Raw genomic sequence first — 27265 nt, 5'->3', positions numbered from 1 at the left:
AGGGTTTTTATTCAGGTAAACAACTGGAGGAATGCCTTATTTTATAATATAATCATAATGAAAGCAGGGAAATATAAAAGACAATATAATGCTGTCCAACTGTTTCCATATAAAGGGCCACTGAGTCATATGTTCGGGGGGCCAAATTACAATAAATGATGGTGTGATACAAAGAGGTAAACAGAGCAGAATGGAGGCCATAAAAATCTGTTTAACCCATGGTCAGCTGTGGCCTAAAAAAAACCTTCTTTTGCCACACTTGCCAAATCAGTCCCTATCAGTGTTGCTATAAGCTACTCCTTTTGGGGAGTCAGTCAGCCACAACAAATACCAAAATCAGTTTTCAACAGTTTGTATCAGTATGCTTACACAGAGTTTTTAACATTTTATTATTATCATCTTATAAAATACCAATGCCATAGATGGATATGTTGTGTAATCTGCACTTTTTACTCTGAATGCCTTTAGGGTAGTACAGCAAGGCCTAGTACGTGATGTACTTTGCTATTTCAGAAGATTACAGCTCCGGCGCTGTCACAGAATAACTCTTTCCTCTTGATTATACAATCTGTATCAGCAAAGTACTTAGCAGAAATAAAATAGGGCATTACCAGCCTTGTTACTGGGCAATGCATGATGCTTGCCAAATATTGTAATTAGCTCTCAGCCTATGATCACACATTATGGTCTTTGTTGGGCAACGGTTTCCGATAATTAGAAGTATACACTGCTTCACTGAAAAATGCAAGCTAAAATTGCTTTAATCTTGAAGTATATATTATTTATAAGACTATTACACCAAAGTAATTTTGGGGGCGAAAAATTGGTTTTATAACATCAGTATGTTATGACTGCTTGCTGTCTCCAACTGTTACAAATGATAACACTAACTCTTCATATTCTGCTAATGAATTCTTTAACTTTTGCCCAGGATTGGCTGTAACAAGCAATGCCAATCAATAGCATCAAGGGCAAATAAGATATTGAGCTGTATCAAAAGGGGCATAGATTCACCGGAGGAGGGGGTCATAGAGCACTGGTAAGCCCCCATCTAGAATATCCGTACAGTTTTGGTCTCCAGTGCTCCAACAGGACATTATTGAATTAGAGAGGGTACAGAGAAGGACAACTAGCTGGTAAAAGGTATGGAAACTCTTAATATGAAGAAAGACTGGCCAAGTTGGGGTTGTTGACACTGAAGAAGAGGTGCTTAAGGGGTGATAGGATAACTATGTATTAATACAGTATATAAGGGGATCATATAATAATCTCTTTAATGCTTTATTTACCAGTAAGTCTTTCCAGCTGACACAAGGTCACCTATTTCGATTAGAAGAAAGGAGGTTCTGTCTAAATATTTGGAAGGGTTTTTTTTTTTACAGTGAGAGCTGTGAAGATGTGGAATTCTCTCACTGAATAAGTTGTTCAGACTGATACATTAGATAGCTTTAAAGAAGGGGTTGGATGGCTTCTTAGCAAGTGAGGGAAAACAAGGGTACAGAAGATAGCTGCTCATAGTACAAGTTGATCCAGGAACTAGGCTTCAAATAGGTTTTTTTGCCTTCCTCTGGATCATCTAGCAGTTAGGCAGGTTATACAGTATATAGGCTTAAAAGGTTGGACTTGATGGGCGTGTGTCTTTTTTCAACCAAACTTAATATGTTACTATGTACATCAGACATGTTGGTTTTCAAGCATTTGATCAGTAAATTCTACCTGCTGGTTGTTAGGGATAACTAGAACAGTAGCTAGCTTTGCACATTTTATTACAATACACCATAAGGCTATTACAATACACCATAAGGCTATGGGCACACAGGCTGAAGGCTCTGGCTATTGTCAGCCTGTGTATTTTTGCAGGCTGAAAGAAGCAGATCTGCTCAGTGCCCCTGCTCCATTGATTTAAATCTGATCGGCTTGTGTGCACACACACACAGCGAAGCTGAAGTCACCCTGGAGATGCTTCCTTTTTGCATATTTTGGCTAATCTCCTCTTCAGCACAAAAGAAAGTATTTTGATGGTAGTGACCCTTTAAGTGCAGAATTTACCACATGTACTTCTTATGTAATAAGGTATAATAATGACTCTGGTGAGAGGCAGTGACTGCACTGTGTTTACCCACTGCAAGCTGATGTAGTGGGTCACAGATGACATTCACAGCAATCCAATCTCTTGTACAGGCATCTGAGCCTTCAGGCTCATAACCTGACAGACAAGGTAACTGTAACTTTCCTGTGGATCCCTGTAAGTTACATCATATTAAATGTGTGACACTTGCTTACGTCTCTCACAGGATATCACTCAACTGTGGGACTGAAGTGATATTTTACTCTCATTAAATCACTCCCACAGAAAAACATCATATGTAACATACCCTTAGGATTAAATAGCTTCAAACAATATGCAGTTAAATATGCAGTTAGGCGTTTAGTCATACTTGCAGTTTTACATAATTGCTACACGGAGAACAGAGATTCTCCAGGTAAAGTCGTATAGCATTTTGTAATATGCATGGTAAAAATGCTTCACCGAGCAGCAAACTACCAATACAAATTATTGTGACACAATAATGTCAAACGTTGACCTACTCTGCTAGTTGTATCTCTTCAACCAAATCTATACACTTAAGGAAACGTTGGGCAACTTCTGAAAGCCAAAACTTATTGAGAATAATAGTTGCTCGTACTAGAAGAGTTTAATCTCATTTTCTGTCAGGACCCAATAGCAGTAACTCATTGGGATAGATCTCTGGTGTTTTGCCTTGTCATGTTTTAAACATTTCTTAAGTCACTAAATGGTGCATTTATAAGGGACAATGGAGGACAAGTTATTTAACACTTGCATTAACAAAATGCAGCAGTCTATATAGCCATGTCCCTAACTATGCTAAAGTAATGAGAGTGTTGGGGAAAAAAACAAGGTGCAGCCATATAGAACTTTTGGAAGAATGCTGGGCTGCAAGAGAACAAAGCAGGTTCACATGGGTTTGGTGGAATGAGTTACCCAGACATAACTGCCATACGAATCTCAAGATTGGCTCTGATACCCAGAACAGGTAACAAACATACAAAAAACATACAAATACTGATTAACAGGGTGTCAACAGTGATGAAAACCTAATCAGTCATGCCACTTGCCCCAACTGAAAGTTGCTGTAATTCCAGTAACACCCTGGATGCTGGTATACAGATAATACACCCTGTCTATGTTTCTTTATTAGAAATTGCATCATCTTCAAATAAATAAATGATAGTTGAAATATTTGCAAAACAATTGTTATATTGAAATATTAAAAATGTTCAGAATGGATTATGTCATCTTAACTTCTGTCTGGTATTTTCACAATATTGTTTATTTTTCAAAAAAGGAAGGGCTAGATCTTCTATAAGTAGCTCCTATAATATGCGACACAAATAGATTTTATCATTCCTTTAACAGTTGTCCCAATAAATTGAGGTTCTACTTATCAGATTATAAAGTTTGAAAGTTTATTTACACAACAATTAAGTTCCTATATTTAGAAGTGGAAATAACAATTTGAGGGTTTATTTGCTATCCTAAGCACACAATGAGAACTTTATTTTACAATGTTACTCAGTTCTTATTGTGGCTTTTTTATTAGCTGAGTAAACCACTTGAAAGGGGGATTTTATCTAATCATTTCCCTACAGTTTAACAGAAACTAATATAGAGGGATAATACAACAAGAACAGGAAAACTTGTTTAAGCTCTTGCTGATATCAGTGGACTACAAACAAGGAAAGGGTATATATTTTCATCAATAGTCTTTAGTAGTCTTAATAGTCTTATGTAAATATTATTCTCCAGTTTGTCCTCTGTGGCACAACCCATAAGTGACACCATTTTCGTTTCATAGCATTGTTTACTTTTTTAGACCAATGTCACACTAGGAAATGCGACTGCCAAGGCCTTGGAAGGTAAGATCAGGAACAATTTGAGGCCTAAGAAAACTGATCAGCCAGTAGAAGAATACACAGATCAAAAAAATCATTGACCAGTCAACAAGCTCCAGTGAAGCGAGGCAATTCATTCATTTTGTTCCCAGAAACATAAATATAATAATGTATTGAATGAACCAGCTGAAAAAGTAAAGGCAGTAGTGGCAGGTGCTCTCAGAAACATAGTATTTTCTGTGACAGTACACCCATTTACCTCTCATAACTAAGCCTAGTATACTCAACCCCCCACAAGAAACAACCCATTAATATAATGGCATTTTAGGTGCACAGCAAAAAGTTGCTTTGTGTGACAGAAACACGTGCAGTAAATATCATTAACAGCATTAACATTCACTAATCACTTGTAACTATGGACCCAACCAGCTAGGGAAACACTGGAATTACCTTCAGGCCCATGAAGGTGGTAGTTCCAGGTTGCCTTGGAGGTCTTCTGCACAATGCATACAATTTATCAGAACAGGCTGAATGAGTATATTGGCACTCATTCAAGTTGCCTTTGTGAATAGTGTCAATACTTGCACAGTTTTGCATTTGTTTTAGTTCATGGTTTATGGTTTAACTGCAGCCCAGTAGGCTCTAAAGGTGGCCATAGACACACGGATCCTAACGTACGAATCGAGGATTCGTACGATTTTCGGACCGTGTGTCGCGTGTGCCGACATCTTTCGTCCGGTGGAGATCGGTCGTTTGGTCGATAGCTCAGGTTTGATCCCGCCGGAACCCACGGCACATCGTAATCGGATCGTTCGGCCGAACCATCATTTCTAAATGTTGTGCAATATAGGGGGCTGGGTAGGGGATGCCTACATGCCACCCTTAGCCAATCCCTCATGAATACGACACTGCTGAACGTGAAGTTTGTGTTCTATTTTACAAATATAACAGCATTTCTGTAGCATTAAAACAAGTTCTTTCGGTTGGTAAAGTAATAAAAGGCACCAAGACTGCCCCATGCCTACTAACCCACAGCAACTCATCACTAGGTACAATTTAGTGATTTGCAATATTACCAGACCTAGTACGCTATTTATTACATTCCCCTTGAAGTTTTGTTGATTAGGATGTTCTATAATGTAACCTTTTCTTGCTACTGTGTAACCAAGATGTTCATGGGTGTGTAGATTACACACCCTCTTTATCTTCTTTAGTATTGTCTCACATGCTGTTTTATTGCCTAGTATTGGAATTGCCCACATAATGCGACCTAACCCCATAGAAGAGATGAGTCTGACAGGAAATAATGTATCTCCTTTTACTTTTATGAAGCAGCTGAATGTCACAGATCATAGTTTATGTAACCAATTTGTTGCTTTCCTTCTTGCCACATTAAACATAAGGATCATTCTTATTCGGCAGTAACATCATTTCCTGTTTTGTGCAGACATATATATTTTACCTTCCAAATATCATTCTTGTTGACATCCCACTTGCTCTTTTGTGCATCTTGTGTCACTGTATTGCTACAGGATTATTCTTTATTCGAGCATATGTGAAAAATGAGCTTTTATTCAGAACACAATCTCAGAGAATAACTTTATAAATTCCACAGTGAAGGCAACCATACAATACTGTCAGTTTGTATTTTTTCATGCCGTGGAAGCTAAAACACACTTGGTTTTCAGGGGCCAGAAATGTTTTTTTCGGTTAGTTGAACAGTCACTATGACAGGCTTCACAACTGATTTCTGTTGCATTTTTACATAAACTGAGCAAAAGAAAAAAAGCTACAAGCTACTGCAATACATAAGAGACAATGTGTTCACTGGGTTGCTATAACTGAGCTGTCTTCTTCTGACCTTACCCTTAGGGCAGAGACACATGGGAAGATTCGGATAGATTAAGTTGCTCTCTTCTTCGGGCGACTAATCTCCCCGAAAAGCCTTCCCGCCGGTGACTAATCTCTCCGAACTGCCTCCCGCCGGCTAGAATGTAAATCACCAACGGGATGGCACACAGAGCACTTCGTTTTCCGAAGTCGCCCAAAATTTCCACGTGCGGCAACTTGATCTCCCCGAATCTTCCCGTGTGTCTGCCCTTAAATGACTTTCTAGCTATGTGTTATCTCCTGTAAAGCAAACAATACACTGTACACTAGAAACTGCTGTTTTGAAAGCTTTACTGTCTAAACATACTGCCAGTTTTTGGTGTCTGATATAAGAGCAGATTCACAGAATTGTTAAGGTTGTGCCAAGTACAGCCGACTTTTTTGTAGTCTTACATGAAAAATGTTCCTTCTATTAAAATTCTTAATGGGACATGAAGTCACTAATACGTTCTGTATCCTACTTGAAGCACAGGACCACAATTGTTGAACTGATTTAATAAGAGTAATGCAATAAAAAGTTGATTGCTAAGGGTGAAAAGACTTGAACAAACTTAGTCCCCTTTATTGCATTCCCCTAAAAGACTTCAAATCAAATCCTTATTGTTAAAGGGATACTCACAGAATTTGAAAACTCATTAATATATTTCCTTATTCATCTACAAAAGTGCATATTCAGAGGACACTTCTGTCAGGGGTATGGGGCACCTTGTGCCAAATTTTTTTCATAGGTGCAGAACACTAAATTTGTGTGACAGGAAGGGTGTAAAGTGCAAAAACATGGTGGATAACATCTATTGTTATCCTGCCTCAAATATTTTATTGAGTATGAGGGAACTATATTGGTTGTAACAACTGTATTTTTTTAGGTTTAGGAGGGACAGTAAAAGTAATTGATTTTGGTGGTGTAACACACGGATCCCAGCACGAGTCAGCAATTTAAAATGCCCAGACACCAGGCAACATGACTTGAGTTGATAGCAGCAGGAAAAAATGTTAAAAGTCAGCATTTGGAGGCATGCAGTTAAATTATATCATCAGAGTACATGACAGTAGTGATGGGTGAATGTGACCAATTTCGCTTCGCTGAAAAGTCTAGATTGATCGTGACTCACCTACAGCTACGGGCTTGGGGCGATGCACCCGGGCCACCCGTTGGATCTGGTGAGTTCCCTTTGACGATAACCCTTAATACTGTTTACGGCATTGTGAACCTAAGAGCAGGACCCGGGGTATATGCACCCGGGTCACCATCACTTTCAGGTGAGCTGTTCAAATGTGAAATATATAATTGTCCGCCAGTACACTGTAAGGACACTTAGTAGCAAAGCTTAATTGTACACTGATCTTTAGTGCCTAATTTAAGCGGTATTCACTTAATTGGATATATTATAGTGATTGGTACCAAAAACAGCAGATATTTTATACATCAAAGTCTATGGGCAAGTCTATATTTTTTACAGCAAAACCTGGCAAAGAATGTTGCTCACCACTACAGGCCAGTAGTTTCTACTTGCTAGCTAAACAAAGTGGAACCAGGGCAGGTTCAGCACCAGAAATGGCAAATAAAAGAAGAGATATGGGATATTTACAGAAAGAGGCACATGGAATATGAACAGGAACAATGCCCTAAGTTACATTTCAAAATGAAGGTGGTGCCCACCCACCTATTGTAACACTTGAAAGCTATGTATTAACTGTTATTTTTTATTCTTGAAAAAATAATTTGGGAAAAAAGGGCACATTTCAAAATAAGCCATACAAAAGGTGCTAATGCATGGCCATGACTTTTACAATATAATGTTGGTGGCAAAACCCATGACTTCCTAAATGCAACAATGATTTGCAGCTGCCACTGAACACAGACATTGTCTCACGTGTTTCTGTGAGCACACAGGAGAATGGCATAAAAGCAATCGTGCTTTTGTGCATAAATATGTTTATTTTGGAAAGAGAAAGAAGAGAAAAACACAGACACATTCTTGCATACATGTCCAAAAGTATACTAAACTCCAAAAATGGCCAATGAAGTGTATCATCTGGAATTTAAAGTCTACCAAAGAAGCAGATTTCATTACGCAGGAAAACATCTAAATATAACCAAAGGCCTATCTATTATTAAAGCAGTAACTACCTCCAGGCTGTATAAAAAGTATTCCCACAATGACATGCCTCCATAGTTTTTATCATAATCAAAACTAGTTTCTCTTTATCTGCTGTACATAGTCTCTAAAGTCACAGGTCCTTCATCGCTTGTGATTGTGGCAAAATGAAAGATATAAGCTAATAAAACTATTTACATAGGTATAAGATCTATTACCAGAAACCCCAAAACCCCATGTCGCAAGCATTCTAGATAATAGATCATATATATATATATATATATATATATATATATATATATATATATATATATATATATAAAAACATATTTTTGTGTTGTATAGTGTACTTGACACTAAGGTCTTTACTAAGGAAGTACAACAAAGGAGAAAGCAGTGCACAGGGTCTTATGTTTTCCACTTTGCCCTGGAATAGAATACTGTAGGTGGGTGGAATGAGGGCATCCTCTAAAATGCCTGTAGCTCAAACATCATTCAGACACACAGTGCCAAGGAAGCCCTTGGGTATCTAAATTCAAAGCAAGGTGCAAAGCATAGCCTGCAATAACCCTTGTCACAAGTCACTCGGTCATGAGCGCTACAATTTTAGAAACCTTAATGCTAGACAGAAAATGTGCCCATGTCAATAGTAAATGAGCCCTTAGAAATCGAATAATACGTATATTTAACTGATTTAGTTTCCATTGCTTTTCTAAGAGAGGGCCATAGTAAATGTAAGCAAGGCTCTCTAAAAAATGCATCTGAATTAGTGTCTTTCCCATCAAACACCAATAAAATCCCCAAAGTGTTCTCTAGGCATAAAAGCAAATACGTATACAGTAACTAGCAATACTTCTGAAGGAATTTAGCACTTTTGATTTTCTCAGGATGTATGCCAGGCACTGAGAGTGTGCAGATGATTCAATCTGGCAGGCTAGTGGGCTGTAGACAGTAATTTCATGAAGCAATTAACTATGTATTAGTGGCTTCAAGAGCAGGCAGTCATAATGAGCCTCCCAGTTGTGTCACCAATACCCTGGGGGATAATACAAAGTACATCTTTCAATCAGCATATAACAAACTCAGACATTAGAATAAAACTGTGTGAAACAATAAATACTTATTGCACTGCAAAACAATTTTCAAAGAATTCACGAGTGAATAGGTGTGTCTGAAACTACACTGGGTAACAGAAATAAAAAATGACTGAGATTAGAATTTAAAAAAATTCAGTAATGCCCATTGCAGACATTGTTTATGATTACATTTGTTTAATCTGCTTGGAAAATGCACACCACCATGTGTTGATTCTAAACAATATATGGGAGATACCTTGGTTAGAAACTGTTCAACACCAACCATAGTCATTTGCCTTCAGGTGCTACAAGAAGGTAATACATCATTTATGTTCTACAAGGAATAATGTAGTCAAATTAGTATTTAAAAAGATTAAATAACTCCCTTGTGTTCACCTTGCCCAAAACCGTCTCCCATAGGGGCAAATTCACTAAGCGCTGAAAATGCGATATCGACAGCTTCGCCACACTTCGCCAGGCGTAGTTTCGCCAGGGCTGCTCAAATTCACGAAGATCCGAAGTTGCACAGAGGTTACTGAACACTAGCGAAGTTGCACTTGCGATAATACGATAAGCAGTAGTTACGCTAGCGATGCCTAATTAGCATACGGTGTGCAGTTAAAATACAATGGACGTGTATGCTTCAGCAACTACATTACACTACACAAGGCCAGGGAAACGTAAAATTAAATAGAGGTCTTATATTGCTCTACACATGTGCCCACTGTATAGTTTAGGGTCCAGATCCAAATCATGGAAAGATCTGTTATCCAAAAAAAAACCCAGGTCCCGAGCATTCTGGATAACAGGTTTCATACCTGTACTATATTTGAATCAGCGGTGGTACACATGGCATTCATGTGATATTAAGAGGACATCTTTATCTTATATTAAATAAAGAATACATTCTATTTATATGTTCACTTTAATAAAGCCTGCATTATCTTGGCTAGATCAGTTATACAACAAATTGCTAAACGTCTGGCATTTGCTTGTTGATCAAATAACAAAAACAAGTCGGCTGCTGGCATTCACTAGTTTTGTACTGTGAATTTAGATGCCGTCAGTGAGGAAAGAAAACAGCTTGCTTTTGAAAAAACGCACTGCCATGCACTACAGCTGCCTAGTAAATGACACATTATCACCATTATCACAGATGGAGTCAAAGTCCAAGCAGGAAAAGGCCGGCACCAAGAAAGAACACAAACATCTTGAACACTGGTGAATGTCGGAAGAGGTGGCAGACAGTGGGTAGAATGCAAGCACACTAACAGGTTCCTGCTTTATCAGTAACTGGTGCAGAGCTCCTGTGCATATCTGGGAAGCTATTACATAAATACAAATTATTTCCATTAGTAGAAATAATAAAGACCATGCAAGCAATATCCACCCTAATTTAAATACAACTCCCAGCAAATTCAGAATCCTTAGAAATTAAACATAGGGACGTCATTTTGACACCATAAGGTGGGGGTAGTCCTATAAAATTGCTAACCACATTTGCACCTCCGAAGCATCTGCAGCTAAAGTGCATTTCCCGGCATTCTCCTCAGGAGGTTCTGCAGCAAGCTACAGGTGGAAGGCAATACTTAGGGTAATGTACGGTATGTCTAATATCCAACACCAAAACTCAAAAATCCAAATTCCATATCCCTCAGAGGGAGAGTTGCCCCCCTAGGTGGATATCCCTGATGTATATACCTGATTCAGCTAACACTAATAGGAAAGAAAAATAACCATGTTAAATAGACCAGTATTTTTCCAGAGAAGGTGGCAACCTTATTTACAGTCAGAGCAACAGGCAAAGCAAAGAACAGCTAAGAGGAACCCCACACTACTAGACAGACAGGCAGACAGACGATAAATTGCTGTTTTCTTGTTATTCCCATTACTAGCTATTTACAAGCACTGATCAGCATGGTACTGTGTATCACAGGAATCAGGCAGGGTTATAGCAAATAAGAAATGAGTTGCAATGAGACAACAGCTGTTTTATCAATAATAACATTCAGTTCTGCAGCTTCTTACCCTCACTTATCCCCATTCTACTTAGCCAGCAAGCTTCTGGGGCATTACTAACCTTACATTTCCATATCATTTGTAAGGCAATGTAGAAATTATTTAATTACAATGCGCAGAGTAAGTCTTTTTGGTTTATTCTTTCTATTGGTATAACCAATACTAGGCAGTAAGGAGGAAATAAGGGGTCATTCTAATGATGAACACGGTTTCCCTCCTGACACAGAGGCAGACACCCAGACCATCTTCACACTAACCTCTGGGGTGATCTAGTCCTGTGAGCACTGGACTGCTGTTACCATGTTATCCATGTCCCCTGGAACCAAAATGGAGCAATGCAGTATCTCCACTGTATCAGCTTGCTTCTCTAGGAGACCTATTCACAAGGTGCAATGTATTCCACAGATGCATCTGCAATTGTGACTGAGCCTGTCCTGGCCCCTCCCCCTGTCTCAGCACTGCACATACACACACTGCACTGAGACTGTGCTGGGATGCAGCTCCCCTCCCCGCTTATATTCGATTCCCTGTCCCCTGCCTAATTAGTTTTCACTTTGCCCGCAAATCAAGGCCACTGTACTTGTTACTTGCCCCTGAGAACACACGGCCAAAACAGATGCTTGTGTCACAGCCGCCTTGCTACAAACAAAGCAGTATATGCAAATGTGCTACTGGCAAACACACAGATGTATTGCTCTACTGGCAATATCTGACACATGCTACAGTTTTTGTCCACCAGCAACCAGATGTGCGACATGAAGGTTCCTTGGATTTTCCATCTCTACATTCAATTCATTTTGGCCTTGATACTCTTCTTTAGTGTGTGTAGTAATTTGGGCCCTAAAAAGTCCCATCACATACATAAATATTAAATTCGTCTTGGAAGACAATAAGTACAAGCTGTGGCTTGCATCATCTGATTTGCAGCAATTAATTCATACTTGTTTCACAAGTATTCATCAACAAGGAAACTTTGTTGTGGCAAAACCACATCTAGATTATGAAAACTGAGCAGTGATTACCAGTTTCTGTTGAGAGAAGGTAAATAGGAGTGTAGATTTGTCTCCTCTTTCTATTGGATATGATTTTCATTTCTTATTGTGAAAGCATGAGATGGTAGGTAAATATAATATGATACAGAGATGGAAATGAAACCAGAAAGGCCCCAAAGTCAATATTTGTTATCCCATCTTTCAGTAGCTTATTTTGGTTTGACAAAGTTACAGCTTGACAATAATATGTGATGATATTATAATATATAGTGAATCAAGTACCCCTATTGTAAAATATAAGGATATTATAAGTCCCCGAGGAGTTCCATAACCATATAAAAGCACAAGGCTTTATACAGGTAATGGAACTCCGAGGTGACTTCTAATATCCTCATATTTTCCAACAAGGGGTACTTTATTTCTTATAATACACAAGTTTTAGTGAGTCATGTGACAAAAATGACATCACTACTCACCATTTATAACTGATAACATCACTAGTCACCATTTATAAGGATATAATTTACAAGATATTCATGGCTTTTGGGTATTACATGCAGTCCCCTGTTTATTTGTCTACCAAATTAGTCCAGGGACTAATTGCCCTTGGTACAGTGGCAGAAAGATGGATGCTTATTTTGTTTACTTCTTGTGTGGTAAAAGTTGACTAATTGGTCGTGTTAGATTTCTTTTTAAAGTGTGGTCCATTTTTGCTTTGACTATATAGCAGGTTATTTTCTCAAACCATGGCATAGAGAAAAAAATCTATGCCCTATTGGCCAGTGTTAGCTATCAAATCATAACATGAAATTACAGGATGTGCTAATCTGAAAGGTAACCGGAAGACTCTAGGTGGGGAATTCTTATCATAATCATAAATTATATGTGGTTTATTAGTAGGGATGCACAGAATTCACTATTTTGTATTTGGCCGAACCCCCGAATCCTTCGCGAAAGATTCAGCCGAATACCGAACCGAATTTGCATATGCAAATTAGGGGTGGTATGGGGAAAACTTTTTCTACTTCCTTGTTTTGTGACAAAAAGTCATGGGATTTCCCTCCCCTAATTTGCATATGCAAAAAAAGGCCAATCCTGGCCAAATCCCGAACCAAATACTGGATTCGGTGCATCCCTATTTATTAGTAACTGAACAACTTATAGCCGGTAGGCAAACAATTGATGCAATTCATATTAGGGGCCTGATGCACAGTGATGAGCTGTGCAAGTATTCAGAATATACTGTATTTTCTTGTGGAATCAAATCTGGACAACAAAGTAAGTGACAGGTGCAAAGTTGCTTTAAAGTATGTATATTTGGGAGTTTTCCAATGATTTCAATAAAATAGAAAGGCAAACGGGGTTTACAGGAATATCTAGCAATAGGGATTATCCTCAAAGCTCTATGGCCTGCAGTTTGATCACAGCCATTTATATCCAATGTGCAACAACTTGTTGGGCCCACAGATCATTCAGTTAAATGTGTAACAGTGCTAGCCCTTGATGCTCTGCGCTGACTGATAACCACATATCAGGAGTGCTGGTGGTGCACAAACATCAAATATGAGGAAGAATTAGGGAATATGTATTTACTGTATACATGTATATAAATACTGCCAAAAAATAGCACGAAAAATAAAAGTGTTTCAAAGTGCATAACATATAATACACTGTTAGCATGAAATGGTAAAATCTGTGTGTTGGCTTCAAAAAGAATCCCGTAGTTTATATAAACAACCTGCTGTGTAGCCATGGGGGCAACCATTCAAGCTGGAAAAATTGTGAAAAGGAACAGGTTTACGTAGCAAATAACAGACAAACCCTGTCCAATAGAATGCTGTTTTATCTGTTATCTGCTATGTAACCTGTCCCATTTTCCAAGGTTGAATGGCTGCCCTGATGCAAACACACCAGTTAAACCAGTGCAAAGCAACAGTACATTATATTTGAATTACTTTCATACACTTTCAGTTTTTAGTGTTACTGTTCCTTTAACGGCACTGTGGAGGATTGCTGAGGGTTCTAGTACAGCAGGACCAAGTGGGAATTCCATATCCACAGAAAGCAGAATAAATGCCAGTACAAACCAATGGCAGCCAACAGTTCCAACTACATATTGCAACAGGGGTCCCTCAAATTAGCATACATTCACTATACGTCAAAAGAACAATTACCCTGCTTTTTTTTAAATAGCACATACATTTGCTATAAAATTCGAGCACCTGATATAAATTTTTAGTCAAAAACACTTACTGGTAGGCAGTGGATGTGATTTACTTAGACTTTGCTAAAGCATTTGATACAGTGCCACACAAAAGGTTACTGGTTAAATTAAGGAATGTTGGCCTGGAACATAGTATTTGTACCTGGATAGAGAACTGGCTAAAAGATAGACTACAAAGAGTGGTGGTAAATGGAACATTTTCTAATTGGACCAGTGTTGTTAGTGGAGTACCGCAGGGCTCTGTACTAGGTCCCTTGCTTTTCAACTTGTTTATTAATGACCTGGAGGTGGGCATTGAAAGTACTGTTTCTATTTTTGCAGATGATACTAAATTGTGCAGAACTATAGGTTCCATGCAGGATGCTGCCACTTTGCAAAGTGATCTGTCTAAACTGGAAAACTGGGCAGCAAACTGGAAAATGAGGTTCAACGTTGATAAATGCAAGGTTATGCACTTTGGCAAAAATAATATAAATGCAAGTTATACACTAAATGGCAGTGTGTTGGGAGTTTCCTTAAATGAGAAGGATCTAGGGGTCTTTGTAGATAACACGTTGTCTAATTCTGGGCAGTGTCATTCTGTGGCTACTAAAGCAAATAAAGTTCTGTCTTGCATAAAAAAGGGCATTAACTCAAGGGATGAAAACATAATTATGCCTCTTTATAGGTCCTTGGTGAGGCCTCATCTGGAGTATGCAGTTCAGTTTTGGACTCCAGTCCTTAAGAGGGATATAAATGAGCTGGAGAGAGTGCAGAGACGTGCAACTAAATTGGTTAGAGGGACGGAAGACTTAAATTATGAGGGTAGACTGTCAAGGTTGGGGTTGTTTTCTCTGGAAAAAAGGCGCTTGCGAGGGGACATGATTACACTTTACAAGTACATTAGAGGACATTATAGACAAATGGCAGGGGACCTTTTTACCCATAAAGTGGATCACCGTACCAGAGGCCACCCCTTTAGACTAGAAGAAAAGAACTTTCATTTGAAGCAACGTAGAGGGTTCTTCACAGTCAGGACAGTGAGGTTGTGGAATGCACTGCCGGGTGATGTTGTGATGGCTGATTCAGTTAATGCCTTTAAGAATGGCTTGGATGATTTTTTGGACAGACATAATATCCAAGGCTATTGTGATACTAAACTCTATAGTTAGTATAGGTATGGGTATATAGAATTTTAATTAAAAGTAGGGAGGGGTGTGTGTATGGATGATGGGTTTTCATTTGGAGGGGTTGAACTTGATGGACTTTGTCTTTTTTCAACCCAATTTAACTATGTAACTATGTAACTATCAACCGAAGTTCAAAAGTTTACCATAAGTATTATAAGGAAAGTGTATGTTACAGCCTATATAAGTATTCTGTGCTTTTATATTAGCATGGAACTCCTTGGTAACTTATATTATCCTTATATACTAAAATATACAGAGGCGTTATACTGAGATCTTTTAAGTTCCCTTTTCAGCAGCCACATGTAGCAATGCTCCCACTTACAGCACAATAATGTCACACACGTCACACACACACACACACACATATATATATATATATATATATAATATATATATATATATATAGTGAATAAAGTACCCCCTCTTGTAAAATATAAGGATATTATAAGTTTCCGAGGAGTTTCATGACCATATAAAAACACGAGGCCAAAGGCCCGAGTGTTTTTATACAGGTCATGAAACTCCGAGGTAACTTCTAATATCCTCATATTTTGCAACTGGGGGTACTTTATTTATTATAATACACAAATTTTAGTGAGTCATGTGACAGAAATGACATCAGAACTCACCGTTTATAACTGATGACATCAGAACTAACCGTTTATAAGGATATAATTTACAGGATATTCATGGCTTTTGTGTATTATATATATATATATATACACAAAAGCTATAAATGTCTTGTAAAGGATATCCCTATAAACGGTGAGTTCTGATGTCATCAGTTATAAACGGTGAGTTCTGATGTCATTTCTGTCACATGACTCACTAAAATTTGTGTATTATAATAAATAAAGTACCCCCAGTTGCAAAATATGAGGATATTAGAAGTCGCCTCAGAGTTTCATGACCTGTATAAAAATACTCGGCCGAAGGTCATGAAACTCCTTGGTAACTTATAATAACCTTATATTTTACAAGAGGGGGTACTTTATTCACCATCTATCTACCGGTATCTAAATTGTATATTTAAATGTCTCTCTCACACACAGACAGGCAGATTCAGGCTGTCTGACCCACAAAGAAACGTGTGAAGCAGCATGCCACCAAGCTCAGTCTCCAGATGAATGGAAGAAAGTAACAAGTGGCAGGTGCCAGAGGGAAACCCCACGATGTTATTAGGGGAGAGGCAGAAAAGCAGAAGTTGCATAAACAGTTAGCACGTTGAAACCCTATTGTAAGGCTCTTGTTCTTGCCATGCTTGAGGGCATCTGACGTCCCTTGCTCCCCCCCCGTGGAAGCCTTTGCTCTCTACCCTCATACACACAGAGCCATTTATAAATTGTGTCTCTTGGTTCAACTGATACTAAGCACTGTAAGCAGCAAGGAAGTGGTCGATGATGGGTAATTCTAGTGACGGACACTGTTTCTCCCCCGGCTCGGAGACAGGCACCCAGTCCAACGTGACACTTACCTCTAGGCGGGTGTTCTATTCCCGTGAGCCCCGGGCTCCTACCAACATGTTATCTGCCTCCTCCGGCACCAAGCGAAGCAATTCAGCACTTCCTCCCTTTCAGGCCGCTTATGTTACAGCTCTTGTCACAAGGGGCGCAATTGATTCCAGTCCTGATGGTACAGCTAAAGCAGCGAGTGTGACTGCTACGTTCCACTGAGCACTCAGCCTGTCCTGGCCACTCCCCCAGTCTCAGCACTGCACATACACACACTGCACTGAGACTGTGCTCGGCTGCAGCCAGGGCCGGAACTAGGGGTAGGCAGAAAAGGCAACTGCTTAGGGCGCAAAGTTTGGGGGCGCCAGGCATTTACCTTATATGCAGCCTAACCCTAGTCCGGCAAGTATTACAACATTGAAAAGTGGGTGCGCATCGTGAAGTCCAAGTGCTTCGCGCGTCCTTGATTACGCACGCGCGTCCTCGGTTGCGCGCGGTTACGCACAGCTGATTGTAAACCTTTGGCCGATGACAGATGGGGCACTTTGTGACCAGTGGGTAATCTCGTTTCTTTCAAAACTTTTTTATTAGTTATACATTCAACCCAACATCATTTTTCTTTCAGACAGACGCTCCCCTACGCAGAGGGGATCGCTGGCAATGCATACAAATACACTGTATTTGCAAAAATATTTGTTCGTTGTTTCATGATATATTTATACATAAATGTAAAAAGTACGAGAATGTTAGGGTAATCAGTCGTTTCCTACAAAGTGCCTTCGGATTCAATTGAAGGGCTGCATGTAAAACACTTAACATGGGACAATCCCAGGTTATTGCGTGAAAATGTCTTCTCCATTTTACATGATTACTACATGCAAAGTGTATTACAGGCGGTGGATTCAGAAGGGGGCCCTGTGCGCATGCGCTCCGGCCCAGTCCGACACTGGGGGTAAATATGCACAAGTAAGGGGCACTTTCCTTTTTCTTTGTAATAATAAAACAGTATCTTCTACTTCATCCTAAGATATAATTAATTCTTATTGGAGGTAAAACAATCCTATTGGCAGGAGAGCTTCTGAGGCGGCTCCTGCAATGCTGCCCCCCTCACCCACACCTATACTGCATGGGAGTCCGGGTGGGGGTGGAAGCATCACTAGTGTGGACTCACTAGTAAAGCCACATTTCTAGTTTAAAGGGAACCTGTCACCCAGACATAAAAAGCTGTATAATAAAAGTCCCTTTCAAATGAAACATGAAATCCAAATTCTTTTTTTTATTAAAGCATGTCCAGCTGTCAATCAAATATTGCCTTACAGGTGGGGCAGACAATTACTTTCCCTTTCCATTCAGCACTTACTATATGTCATTGCACTCCTCACATTCCTCCTCTCTCTTCACCATTTAATTGTGTAACCAGTGCATGGGGATGGACATGAGGTCCCCCATTCTGGTGCACAAACAAGATTCTGAGATGATACAAGGCTTGTCTTAATAACAGTGTCCACAAAATGGCTCCTGCCTCCTTGCTACCATTATGAGTTCCCAGATCGAAGAAAACAAGATTTAAATAATTTTTTCAATGTAATTAAAGTTCATTTTGCTTTAATAATGAATTTTCCAGTGACGGGTCCCCTTTAAAAAACAGAAATTCGGCTTTTAAAGGTAACAGCCCTTGGTAACCTATTTGGTAACCTATTTGGCACTGTCACAGTCAAGTTTGTCAACTCGCCTCATTGACTTTATATATTGAGATGCAAATTAGGGTTAGAGTTACCTTAAGTCTACTGTAAAATTATTTAAACATTAAATAAATCCAATAGGCTGATTTTTCTTCCAATAAGGATTAATTATATCTTAGTTGGGATCAAATACAAGGTGCTGTTCAGGGTCAAAACTGGACCATTGGGGGCCCACTGGGACTGCAACCAAAAGGTCCCTCCTGGCAGTCACAGGGACCCCCCCCATCAGACTTTGAAAGTATGTCTTCTGCACGAACATGCGCGAATAGCGGTCCGCACAAGCATGTGTAAACGGAGGCTAGCCACTAATCGGAGCAGGTCTGGGGTCATGGGGGCAGCCATTCAAGCTGGAAAAAGGAGAAAAGGCACAGGTTACATAGCCCATAACAGATAAGTCCTGTCCAATACAATGGTGTTTTATCTGTTATCTGCTGTGTATCCTGTGCCTTTTCTTCTTTTTTCCAGCTTGAATGCTTGCCTCCATGGCTACACAGCAGCTTGTTTATATAAACTATAGCAGTCTTTCTGAAGCAAACACACCAGTTTTACCAGTTTTTGAAGAGCAACAGTAAATTATATTTTAATTACTTTATTACACTTTCAGCTTTTGGTTTACAGTTCCTTTAAGGAATTTTTGTACTTGAAAGGATGGCGTGTGAATACAGGGAGATAATAATACTGAACATTTGCTTAGATTATAGCTTTCCAAAAAATATAGCTGGAATATAGCTGGGTGACTGGTAATACTTTCATATTTCTGTGTGCATATTATATATTTAAAAAGTGGTATGGTAAGCATGAACCACAAAAATTCTGGGAAACTTTTCTCTGTGTGATATGGAATTTTAAATACAGAAGTTTTTTTATCTCAATAATTTTTTATTTGGTTTTCAGTTTTTATAATAAACGCTGATACATTATATAATTACATATAAAAATCATATACTTATCATGAAAACACTAATCACTGTTACAGATCAATGATTCATAGTTACATAACAGCATATCCAAGACTTTGCAATAATACAAAATGTTATACATGTATCAATACAGATTTTTTTTTATAATAGCACACTTGTTTCTGTTGAGAGAAGATGAATATGAGTGTACATTTTCCTTCTCTTTCTATTGGACATTTTGCATCCCCTGTTTATCAAAGATATTTGGGGTTATTCCCCATAAATCCAGCTACCAGAAAACAAATTCTTGTGTAACCACTGCTTTGAATCGCTAGTGCATTTATGTAAAGTTAACATTGTCTTGGAACAAGAAGTACAAGCTATATCTATGTCATGTGAATTCCAGCAATGAATTCAGTATTCTTTTACAAATATTCATTATCGATTAGTGACACTGGAAAAACAGAACACATGGTGAAATTTTAGCTTAGACTTGCTAAAATTTTTGATGCTGGTGAATTTTGCGGCAAAACTGCACCATATGAAAATTCACTCATCACCAGTCAATGTGGGGGTGAACTCAGGCTGTGACCAAACAATTCTGTACTCTGAACTCTGTACTCAACCATAATCAATATGCTAAGGACATTAAGATATTTTGTGCATTAAGCTACAAAAATTACCCTCCCCTTTAAACAAAACAGGGATGGCTTTTCTTTATATTTCAATTTATTCAAGCTCATCTTTGGTCTGGCTAGTCTTACACTTACTTTCAGGGGCGTTACTATAGAAGAAGCAGACCCTGCAGTTAGCGGGCCAGTGGCAAAAGGAGGCCTAGACCGCAGGGCCACAAAGTCCCTAACCTAAGGCAGCAACATTTTAGGGGCGACACGCTGCCCAGCCGCATCCTAAGTAGCACTGGGGACTCAGTGCTCCGGTGCTTGACAGCGTGCTCACGTGCGTGCAGAGGAAAGGTTGTGCACAGTAACTGTTCGGCACTAGGACTATTCTGTGGGGGAGGGGACCATGCGGCCTCTGGGCGCAGCGCTATGTAATCCGGTCCTGAGTGTCTGTGCGTGCTGGTCCCTCTAAAAAAAAATTCTGGCTGGGGTGCCTGGCACAGTCTTGTTATGCCCCTGCTTACTTTCATCTGATTCATTAAGAATTCCATTACTTCACTATAGATTTTTCACAGAGACTAAGTTACCTGCAACTTCTCCTGTTCAATGGTAGTCAGATGGATACATGTAGGACTTTGTTTATAAAAGTTTTTTTTTAGAGGCACATTGCATTTATTCAATAATTTCTCCAAGGCATGCTAGTAAGTAAAAAAATATACTTTATTTACATCAATAGTTAAAAAACATGAAAAATATCCCCTCTAACGCCTAACGCGTTTCATGCTTACCCAGCACTTAGTCATAGGCAGAATCCATTGCATTTATGCTGTTTTGGCTCCCCATGGCTGAAATGACACTTTATACACTGCACTGAGAAGTACAAGCTATGTCATGTGCCATGTGATATCCAGCAATTAATTCAGTGTTGTTTTACAAGTGTTCAGCAACAAGGAAACTTTGTTGTGTCATAACCACTTCTAGGTTATGAATGCTGGGCTGTGATGAAGGGCATATTTGACACTGAAACATATAAAACACTACCTTATCTCTGTGTAATATGGGATTTTAAATAATACGTAAATACAAAATTGCTTTTAATATTTCACTGGTTTCTGTTTAGAGAAGATGAATGTAAGTGGACATGTTCCTTCTCTTTCTATTGGACTTTTTGTATTCCCCTGTTTATCAAATATGTTTTGGGTTATTCATCTACCAGAAAAGTAATTGTTGGGAACAATATACTGGCACTGCAAGAATATGCTCTTTTTTACTAGCTGTACAATTTGTTATTTAAAGTAGATCAGGTTTCTGGATACCTTATCAATTGATCAACAGGTTTGTCAGTCAGATTTTGTTTCAGATTATACGTGCTGGCCCATGATGCTCTGTGCTATCTGATGACCGCATGTAAACACTGGTATGGTTAAGTGGCTAGCCTGGTTTTCTGTTTTGCTGATGTTAGTGAGGATGTCTTTCATCATTGCTGTAAAAACATAAAACAATTATATTTACAATTTTTTTACAAACTATAACAAGCACAAAGCATTTGTTTAGGTATATACAGTATGAGGAAATATTAAGAAAACTATGTTTTCTTTTAACAAACTATAACAACTACCACATATAACAATTGTTTCATGTGTATATCGTTTATAGAATACTCCTGGTATAAGTTAAATACAAAGTCTGTGCAGTGATGTAACTAGTGAATGCAATTAACTCCAACACACGTAGATTGCTAAAAGGAATTCTTCCCGTGTTTAATGTTTAAGCCAACAATACAACGTTTCGAGGGCGTGCCCCTTCGTCAGGCACGCCCCCGAAACGTTGTATTGTTGGCTTAAACATTAAACACGGGAAGAATCCCTTGAGCAATCTACGTGTGCTGGAGTTAATTGCATTCACTGAATTGTGGAGGGGCTGTCCTCCTATACCCCAAGCACCGTGTATAATTAGTGGAGAGGCCAGGTGTGCAGGTGCAATCTACTGCCTGAACAGTGGTGTAACTAGCCATGGTGGGGACCTGGTGCAGGATGTGCACCCCCCCCCCCGAAAAACACCCACAAGCATACATCCAGCTTGCACAACCATGAACTTCCTTCTGCCTTGCCACCAGCTATATAACTTATCTGCAGACCCCAAGGGGGTGTGAACCTGGGTCCGATTATACCTCCCACACCCCGGGTAGTTATGCCACGGTGTCTGTGCCATGCTGACTTTTCCAATTCAATATATACCCCTCACCAGTCATACACACTAGGCATCAGGCACTAGGATCCTTATGTAGATTTATTGATAGAGTGCTAAACTAAACACAGTGGTTTTCACACATTTACTAAACACATAACTTGAATATATATATATATATATATTTTTTTTTTTTTCCAGTTTTTAAAAAAATGTCTCCCACCCAGGGCCGGAACTAGGGGTAGGCAGAGTAAGCACGTGCCTAGAGTGCAAAGCTGGTGGGGCGCCAGGCACGTACCTGCTTTGACGCCTACCCCATTGTCCGGTCCTGTCTTTCGCCGACTGCCACAGATAATTTCTTGTGGCGCATGTGCGCATGCAGTTCTGCGCATGTGCGTCCGAGCGCAGTTTTGCGCATGCGCACTCAGCCGGCGTCGTGCCCAGCCAGGTTGCCTAGGGCGCCTGGCTGGGTTGGCCCGGCTCTGCTCCCACCATTATATTTATTTTGCCTGAATCATCTGTCTATTTCAGGATAGTCTGTCTAGGGGGAGGGGGATCCACAGATTCCTTTTATTGCTTATGGAATAAAGTACACAGAGCACATGGGTCTATGTTTCCACTGACAGTTCTTCCCAAGCTGTTCTAATTAAAGGAAATATACTTATGGTGCTGTATACTTCTGTATGCTTCTCGTTGCAGCACAAAGCTGCCTGGGACATCAACAATGGAAAATAGAGAGGTGATGAACAAGCCATTAGCTTCATTAGAGATTACTGGCACAGCAGCAAAATTATTTTATGACCCCTAAACAAATTTTTTGTAAGCATATATTAAAACTACTTATTAGTCAGTGTCTCACTGGGACCACTATAGCTCTTAAATTCCCTGGGTCCACCAGCAGTTGCATGCAGTGCTTATAATTATGTCACTTTTACAAACATTCCCAACTGATCCCTAGATTTATTAATGCATAAAACTCATACTCCTGTTGTGTTGACTTATTTTGCCAGTGGCATGCTAGCCTTAAACTGACAATTGACAGGTATATTTTCAAGTGAAAAAGGTTTATCATGTAATATATGACATAGACGGGATTCAATTTGAGATGCAATTCAGCAAATGAGGCATTGTTAAAATGATACATATTGTAGCTTGTATTTCAGAGTTACTGATAACAGGAGGAGTCTGATATATGTAAAGAGGTGTCAAAAAGTGGCATTAGAATAAACCAAGCGTGCCATGATACCCTGAATAAAATCATATGTATCTGTAAAGCTGTGTTATAAATGTTGCCATAAGTATAGTAAAAATGTGTTCTTTTTTGTGTAGAAGGTGTTAGTGTGTATGTGTAAGCCACATTTTTTTATCCTTTTCTGTTCCGTTGATTTCAATGAGCTAACCCATTAGCTTGGCAAAAAAAAATTATGAATAGCCCAATTTTTTAAATTGATTATCATACTGAATAGAGTTGTGTTGAACAATTTTGGAGTCAGGATTTTGTCATTTCTGAGACCCTGCGTCAAAATGATGTCTAACCCTAAAGCCCAGCAACTTATCAAACATTATTGCTCATTCAAGATTCTAATGAGAAGTATACAAAAATAATGCACTGTAGGAAGGAGAGTGAGCAATAAAAACAGTAAACATGTCTTTTTATAACAGCAAGTAATGTGCTTACTTGAAAGATAAAAGTCCACAGCTCATAAAAACATAGATGCCAGCCTTAACCAGGTGAAAATTCATGTAAACTTATTGTGAGTTAATCCTAGTCCTCGTGTAAACCGTGTAGTCTCTCCCCACCACAATGTCAATAAAGATTCCCTTAAAATCTCCCACTTCCTCTACCAATAGGGTTGACATTTAAGCTGATGACAGAAACTTGACAAGGAGGTGGGTTGATTACGTAAGGTTCGAGACTATGATATCAAGCTCAACACAATGGCATTTAGTGAAATTGTGGGTAGGCATGGACAGGATATTTTTGTTGGGTTTCAGGTCATTGAATTTGGACAGGTAATATTGAACCAGACAGCCTAAATAAAAACCTAGCTGTGTGATTCAAAACTGGATTAGTGGTAACAATATCTACTTATGCCTTCCCCATGTTCAAAATACACTTGAATATTGCTACCCATTATTCCATACTGCTTTCTAAATAGCATTATTAGAAAAGGAATTTTCCCTGATTCAAGACTGCGGACTTAATTTTGTGCATGGGCCATTGGACCAGTTATTGTGTCAGCAACAATGTAAAACTTGTAAAATCAGGGAAATGTGTTAAAACAATTTATTCTTCAAGTACTCAAATGATATAAGCACAGGAATACAATATTTAGTATGTTAAAGGAAAGGTTTAAGGTGCACCAGGGCTGTAACTATAGAGGAAGCAGACCCTGCAGCCCAGGAGGTATAGGTGCCCCATGAGGCCCTAATTAATGAGTAATTTTAAAATATATTGGTAACAGGGCAACCTCTTGAGAGTTTGGGGGGCCCTCAAATTATTTTGCTGTTGGGCCCAGTAACATCTAGTTATGCCACTGAGGAGCACAACAGTAATGTTACATTATGGGTGGCATGTGCAATACGTTAAATAAAAACATGACATAAATAACAAGTCTTAATCAGTTTTGCTGGTGCAAAAATAAGGGTCAATCTTATCTCACTCCATCAACAGTGTACCCATATGTAGAGTTTTTGTCCTATTTCTTGTGTATTAATGATTTTTTTACATTTTGAACTTTGTATTGGTGCTTAACCACACACAACTTTTTTTCATTAATGCTTTTATATATTCAATATTCAGGTGTACAGTTTCCCTTAAAAAACTTCTCTGCCTCTTGGTTTGTCCCCTTTGACAGTGACGGAACTGGACAAAAAAGTGTGGGTGGAGATGTAAGGGGTGGGGCTATGACATGAGGTATGAGGAAATTGTTTGGATTGTAAAGTCAAGGAGTGAATTAAGAAATGGGGTTTTCTCCAGGTTTCAAATAGGCAATATTGAACCAGACTAGCCAAAGAGAAACCTGACTGTAGAATACAAAACATTGGTGCTCACCATATATTCATAACCATATGGCCTTGTAGCCAACAGACCATTTAGTAGCTGGAGTAGCTACTGGTCCATAGGTTGGTACAAACTTCTCATTGTGGCTCCTAATTTTACATGATTGAAGTCATGTTATAAATTCCAGCCCCTCTAGTCATTCTTATCCTGCACATAGAATTGTACGTTGGCCATAACATACACAAAGAGCTGTCAACGCCTCCGACTTTCCTGGGAGTCACCAGATTTATTCCTCCTCTTCCCAGCTTCGAGTCAATAGATGCCAGTCCCCTGGCTTCTAAAATGTCCCAGTTTCAGTTGTAAGTGGGAATGTGCAGTTAGTTTTCAGGAATGTTTATGGGCCTTTGCATGAGCTTTCAGTGATGTAATTAGAGCCTATGCACAGTGATCAGATGCTTTATCAATAAGCCTTGCCCACAATAATCTAATATTCTAACAACAACAATCTAATAATTATTTGTGCTCTATGACCCACAAATGTTCATTGGCCTCCCCCCCCCAAGCACCACCATCTATAAATAATTGACATTGGAAGGTTAAGCTGTGGCTGCTGGAGGAGAGTGAGCTGTGTCTAAGGTTGCCACTTGGCCTATAAAAATGTTGCTTAATGCCAATGTTGTTAAAAAAAAAACAATAAAAAAGGTTGCAACCCTAGTTGTATCTGAAGAACCCACACTGTTGTATTTGTTCCAATAAATTGAAAGAATTCTCTTTCATATTTCTATGTGGTTTGAGTTTAGTTTATTGCTTAATGAGTGTTAAAAGGACAATGCTGCAAAGTTACAGAAACATCATGTCCTTTTATTTTAATTCACCTCTTGATGTAACATTTATTATTACACTGAACTGTTGAAATTACATTTGTTCTTTTCTAGTACATACAATTGTTAATGACTGAGGCACTATGGAAGCTCCATCTTATCCTACATATATAAATATGTAGGGAAAGCATGTTTTAACACAATATGGAGAACAAATCCTTGTAAATAGCATGTCCAAACATTGAATAAAGGTGGACATAATGAACTGCAGAATATAGTGTGTGGTGAAACCTCTGGCCACACCCACTTTTAACACAAACCCCTTTTAACACAAACCCCTTTTAAGACACACCTCCAAATCCCACACACAGTTATCAAAAACACTAGATTTTTATAGTTCCAATGGCAAAATCAGAAGCACTAGATGCAGCAACATTTCATGACAGACACACTGTGGCCCCCCAACATTTCATTACATTTTGTGGCACCCTGCATTTCATGATAGGTACAGTGTGTGGCCCCATTCATTTAATGGCACAGTGGGAGAATATTGTTCTTATTTATTGTGCAATCATCTTTGGAATCAAGTTTGGCCAGTTAATGCCCCTTAGTCTGCGGAGGGAGTAATGCTCCTCTTCCTGGGTCAAGCCAAGACCCCTAGTTTCTCGAGTTAGCCGCAATGTGGCAGTGTGCTATAATATATGAAGGAAAGCCATGGAATGTGTTAACTACTTACATAAAGTGACAAAATAAATTTTTACTGTTTCATTTACTGAATAAATTAATAAAGTTAATTTACAGCAACCTCTGTTGGTCTTTTTCAAATAATGTAGTGAAGAATTCTGTGGTACTAGAATGGGCAATTGAATCCTTTACATTAAACAGACAGAGCAAGTAGTCTGGCTGAAGCGTAACTCCTGATTAATCCCTCAGGCCCCTAATACATAAGCTTTATTACATTTTGTATTCATTATACAAGCCAGTAGGACAAGCTGCATCATTAAGGGTTTCACTAAAATCATGTATATATACTGTATTATTTATGAAAATGGCTTATTTTTATGAAGGCTTTTAAATATGGGCTGTTTAAAGTGATATATTTTTAAAGATACTTTTTTTTTTTTTTAACAATTCTTTTATTGTGCAATTATAGCAAT

General features: G+C 38.9%; 1 protein-coding gene across 1 annotated transcript in view; it reads right to left on the bottom strand.

Annotated features, from left to right (window-relative positions):
- The window catches only part of pip5k1c.S (phosphatidylinositol-4-phosphate 5-kinase, type I, gamma S homeolog), a 68412-nt gene extending 51453 nt beyond the window's left edge, over nt 1-16959 (bottom strand). The window contains 1 exon segment of the mRNA NM_001089262.1: nt 16859-16959. The gene's annotated coding sequence lies outside the window, so the exon portion shown is untranslated.
- Nucleotides 16960-27265: the final 10306 nt, after the last annotated feature.

The sequence above is a fragment of the Xenopus laevis genome, chromosome 1S, assembly GCF_017654675.1.
Source record: "Xenopus laevis strain J_2021 chromosome 1S, Xenopus_laevis_v10.1, whole genome shotgun sequence".
NCBI classification, from domain to species: Eukaryota; Metazoa; Chordata; class Amphibia; order Anura; family Pipidae; genus Xenopus; species Xenopus laevis.
The sequence above is the reverse complement of the archived record's forward strand: the minus strand, read 5'-3'. Positions and strand labels throughout refer to the sequence as shown.